Here is a 6,000-nt window from a genome sequence, read left to right as displayed (position 1 = left end):
TCCTTTAGCCCCCACAGCTAGGCGGAGAAGCCCTTACAAAATCACTTCCACCTTCCCCGGTGCGGCGGAGTCGCCGGGTCCTTTGACACCAAAGAGATCTTCTTCTTTGGTGAACTTACCTCAAGACAAGCCTTAAATCCGATGGTACTAAGGTGCGAGTTTGCCGGAGCAACCGAGTGGATCCCCCACCACACTCCCTTGAGTTCCTCCCCCTCACAGGATCTTCTCCCTCTCAAACTCCACCCTTTCCTCTCTCCCTTTCAAGCTCTCTCTTCAAGTTTCCCCCACAAGAATGAAGCTACAATGGCTGCCAAAGACACATACAAAAGTTGTCATGTCATAGCTTAAATAGAAGCTCTCAAAATGAGCTCATTAATGCAAGTTGCCGACATTATCGTCCAGGACGATAGGTATATCGTCTTGGCCGATTAGTACAAATTCGGCTCATCAGCCCGGGATGATTTGGGACGATCAGAAGAAAATTGGTTACATCATCCTAGCCGATATCACGATCGTCCAGGCTGATTAGTTTAAAATCGATTTCAATCGTCCTGATCATCACCCTGAATTCATGCTGTCTGATGTAGATCATCCAGAACATCGCCCGACCGATCAGGCGATCGTCCCGGCCGATGTGATCGTATCAATCAATCATTAATTCTTTCCATAGATACCATATCAATTTAGGCATAATTGAGTTAGATCGGCCTGGACGATATAAATATCATCCTGTCCGATTTCCTAAAACAAAGAATTCCTAAACTTATTATGGCGGTTGATTCTTTCTGAATTAAGACTATCGTCCTGGCCGATACATGTATCGTCCAGGCCAATATCAATGATGGCTGCCTTAATGAGGATGCCCTAATTAGGGTTTCTAATTTTGGACATATCGTCGAGGACGATATAAATATCATCCCGGCCGATATTACCAAAAATAGAAGTCTTATACGGAACAACAGGAAATCTTCCAGGTTACAAATCAACATATCCCACACCAAATACAACAGACTCAAGAAAGGAAAAAGATTACAAACTGACACAAACCTAGTCTATCCAATCTTGAGCTGGTCCCAAATTGCAATCTGATCGTGTGGACCTGAAATGTTAGCATATAAGGCAATCGTAGAGAAATAAGGAATGTTTGCTATCATCAAAATCATAAACCATAGATTCGCAACATGCAGGTTGTAGGGTGGATAGAAAGAGCACTTCTGAAACATGTCAGTTTATTGGAAATTCTTTAGTCTCTTGGTCCAGTAGAAAACAAATTCAGTAGCCCTATCTACTGCAGAAGTTGAATACATTGCATTAGAAAGTTTTGTGGCACAAGTACTTTGATTGAAACAGTTAATTGATTTAGGATTAACTATAAGCACTATTCCTATTTGTTGTGATAACATTAGTGCTATTTATATTTCTAAAAATCCTATTCAACATTCAAGAACCAAACATATAGACATCAGACATCATTTCATAAGGGATCATGTATCCAAAGGAGAAATTGAAATCACTCATGTTTCTTCTAAAAATCAAATTGCAGACATTTTAACAAAACCTTTAGCCTTTGATACTTTCAGTGCATTAAGAATAAGGCTTGGAGTAATCGATTTGAATGCTTAATAAAAATATTTTTTCTGCAACATTTATGTGTGTTTTTAGTTAGTAATTTTCTATATATAATTGTGTTTTGTAATTTTTTTCTATATCTTGAGTTTTTGTTTTCATTTTCAGTGTATTTTTAGTGTGCTTGTGTTTTAGTTTTGATTGAGTGCTTGTTTTGAAAAATTTGAGTGATTTGAAAAATTTGAGTGATAATGGTCCGGGACAAAATTTTTTCATATGGGACGAATTATATCGTGTGTCAAACTATCAGATTTTGAACCGTTTGCATGCAGTTTTTCAGTTTTTAATTTTCACTTCGTTTGTACGATCGTCACGATCGTCCAGGAAGAACTTGCTCAAATGGCGGGAGGATTGAATGTCAGTTAAACGGATAAGGTAATTTTTAATGCTATATTTCGTACGTATAAAATTTTGGTTCGTCCGGACGAACATCTGTCGGTTCAATATAAAGGACGGCTTCAACTGCCATTAAAACGATCATAAGTTCTGATCGTCTAGGACGAACACGTGTTCATCTGTACGATAGTTTTGGTCAAAAGTATGTACGAAAGGAAGCTTCATAAGTTGTGCGATTATGAAAAGCCTTTTTATTTTGGACTCATTCATTCATCCATACCAAATTTTTTCGTACGGGACGAATCAAATTTCGTACGGGACGAACGTAAATTTTGTCTGTACGAACAATCATTTTTTGATAAATTGGCTGGCTTTTGAACTCAATAGTCACTCTCACACATCACTTTTAAAACTTTTTGTCCTTTAGATCCTTTCCAATGGCAAGTTAAATTAAGCGTCAAAAGATTCTAACCAAGGGACCACCTAAAAACTCCTCCGATAACTTTCTTTCCAAAGCCAATGAAGAGTCTTTCCCCAGATTCGTGTCTGCTAAGATCACACCCTCTAGAATTCTTATCCAGGATCAACTGACCTTTCAGGTTTATCTCTACAACAAAGAAACCTTTCACTATTTTCTGGCAAATATGTCTTTTAACTCCGACCATTCTGTTATACGTTTCTATTTCTTTAAGAAAAAAATTAGAAATCACCAAAGCTGACCTAGGAATCTTTTTGAACTTAAGGACTGAGGGAGCTAGAGCACATAACTTGACCACCACATCTGAATATGAATGGTCTGAAATTAATACAGTGATTAGAGGAATCATTTTTAATGAGCATATGCCTAAAGTATCCAGTCTCGTTCGTACTGCTCGTATCTTCTAGCATGCTTTTAGAACTTCTATAATTCCTAAAGCTGGTGATAGAATCAACATTACTCAACTTCTTTCTATAGTAACCTTCTTGATCAGGACTAAACAACCTATAGATGAAGCCCAACTAATCCTTGACTATCTTCATGGACTCTCTGAAAGTGGTCATGTTGAAAATAAAAAAAAGAAGAATATTGCCTTATGACATCTGGTTGCCTACATTCTGGATAAGAAATACAATTTGGTTCATCCTAATCAAGATTTTGTAGAACCGCTCTACTACAACGATGGATCATTTAGAGCAATCTTCAATAAAGATGAACCAAGTAAAACACATGTCATTAGTGATACTGAGGAAGAACATGAAGCTGCACCTGCACAAGCTAATGAACCAAATTATCAGGATTTGGTTTAAAGATTTGACCGTTTAGAGACTCACTTTGATCAAAGGTTTGATCAAATTGAAGCTCATATGCAGCAACAAGATATATAGTACACTCAAGATATGAGATTTATGCGAGAACAGATAAACGATATAAATTCCAATATGCTTATGATGAGTAGCTATTTAAACTTCTTTGGTGCTACACCTCCTCCTCCTCCTCCAGATCAGGGTCCATCTGAGTGACACATGTACTTGTTTTTGTTATTTTCTTTAGTTGATGTGTTAGTTTTGTGATTTAGGAAGTGGTGCATTTTCTTTTCATTAGATGTTTTTTTTTTTTTTTTGAATCTTATGTCGTATTGATATCATTTGCTGAGATTGTAATATCATTTATTTTGATATCAATATTAGTTATCCTATTTTGGATTTAATCTTGTTTTTAGAAATGTGTGTTAGCCCATATGACAATTGTTATAATTTTTGATCTTAAGAGTGCTATATTTTGAAATGCAAGTTAAAATTAAATTCATTAGAAAATCAATTTTTTTCTAAATTTAAGTTTTTCTTATAACTTGATGTAATTAATATTGTCAATTTCATATCTCTTATTTAGACTACATTAATGTCTAATATTATTATTGCAATTATGACTTTTCTTATTTTGTATTTCACTTATCAATAAATATTTATGCACTTAGAAAAATTTAAAAATTTTGATTATTGATTTTGGAAAGATCAAAATTACTCTTAAAAAATGTACAAATATACAAAAATCAAAAGGAATGCACAAAGGTTCGTAATTTGAAAAAGAGGCACAAAATAAGCCCACAAGTGAAAAGATGCACAAAAATATGCCACAAATTTGAAAAAGATGCACAAAGCGTCACATGTGTTAGTTAATTCTTTCCATAATCTTTTAATCTCTTAATTCAAATTGATCTTCAGTACATTTATATTCCATATTGAAATTTGAAATATATAATTTTTATATTCATCCTTTTTGCAATGATTTTCTCTATCTTAATGTCTAAATTGACTCATATTTTTGATATATAATTTTTATTATCAATGTTGTATCTCTTCTTAAATTCTATAAATTACTATAATTTGCCTAATATTTTGATTTTATTTGCAAGATTTATTTCAGTCACTTTCAAAGATCAATTATTAAAGAATTATCACATGATTACTTACATTTCTGGTCTTTTTCTTCTTCTCTTTTTGCTATTGTAAAAAAGTGGGAGATAATATTGTTCGTATCTTTTCATATGTTATTGTTTGTATCTTTTTGTATGTTTGTATCTTTATTGCTTTGTATTTGTTTCGTATTTTTTTAAAATAAAATAAAATGAAAAAAAGGGAAAAAGTTAAAATTGTTGTGCAAAACTTCGTTATTTTTCTTATGATCATCAATTAAGGAGGAGTTTAGGAGATTCTTAGAATTTGAAATTATACAAATAATAATTATTTTGCCATCATAAAAAAGGAGGAGATTGTTAAGAGAGTTGCTATTTGCATGTTTTACATTCTTACAACTTATATAGTTTTAATGATTTCAAATATTATTGTTTTATATGTTGATATCTCCTAACATTTTTTGGAAGAATTATTTTTGCTCTTGTGTGAATTAACACTTTCAGGAAAATCAAACTCCAGACTACTGAAGACTTAAAATCAAATTCAGCATGATATATTTTGTAAATTGAAGCTTGTACTTTTCTTTGAATTAATTTTGAGAGGGAGTGATTGTAATTAAGTTAATAAAAACACAAACACTTGAGGAGATCTTTAAAAATTTATACGGATCGGACAGGACAAACATAGTTCGTACTGGACGATCAAGTCAGTTATCTCCTCGGAAGAGCAATGGAACAAACAGGAAGCAATGAAAATTTTTTCTAAGTCCTGATCATCAAGGATAAATTTTTATTCATCCCAGGATGAAATCTCCTCTAGAAAACTTTCATTCATACCAAATTTATATTCAGGCCAGGACGAAATGCTCTCTGGAAAAATTTTGTCCAGACGAACTCCAATTCATCCCTAGACAAAATGTCCTCTGGAAAATTTTTATTCAGACAAAATCAATATTCATGCAAGGATAAAATGTCTTCTGTAAAAATTTCTTCCAGACGAATGCATATTCGTCCCAGGACGAAGCGAACCGTCTCTTAAAAAATTGGCAACTTCCAGCAGTTTTCGGAACTGACCTATGGTATAACTATTCGTACCGGACGAACCTAGTTCGTACATGATGATTAATGTGTACAAAATCAGTTCGTACCAATATATATTGGGTTCGTATCCAACTGAATTAAGTATCATCATGTAGGATGATCCACGATTGTATGGGATGATCCACTGTTGATAGACTTGAATTTTAGCAGTTTTTGGACAATTTTTTTCTATCTTTTCTATATAAAGTCCAATATAAACTGCCATTTAATCTTTTTGACTACTGATCTTTGTGCCAATTGAAAGGAGAGTCAAGGAGAGAGTGTGGGAGTGTTTGAAGGACAATTCTTATTACTGGAGCGTGAAGGTTTCACTTGGTACTCAAAGGTAAGGGTCTCTACTTTTGGTTTTTGATTACTTCACTCTTTTCTCTCTTCCTTCTAGATTTCTTGTGAAGAAGATCTGTAAAGGCGATCCAATTCTCTGCCGACACTTGGAGAATGTGAGAATGTGAACAGCCGAAGGGTTCTTTGCCCACACTAGGAGAGTGTGAATAGCTGAAGGATTCTCTGCCCACACTAAGAGAGTGTGAACAACCGAAGGGTT

The sequence above is a fragment of the Dendrobium catenatum genome, unplaced genomic scaffold (assembly GCF_001605985.2).
Source record: "Dendrobium catenatum unplaced genomic scaffold, ASM160598v2 fragScaff_scaffold_693, whole genome shotgun sequence".
In the NCBI taxonomy this organism is placed as follows: Eukaryota; Viridiplantae; Streptophyta; class Magnoliopsida; order Asparagales; family Orchidaceae; genus Dendrobium; species Dendrobium catenatum.
The sequence above is the reverse complement of the archived record's forward strand: the minus strand, read 5'-3'. Positions refer to the sequence as shown.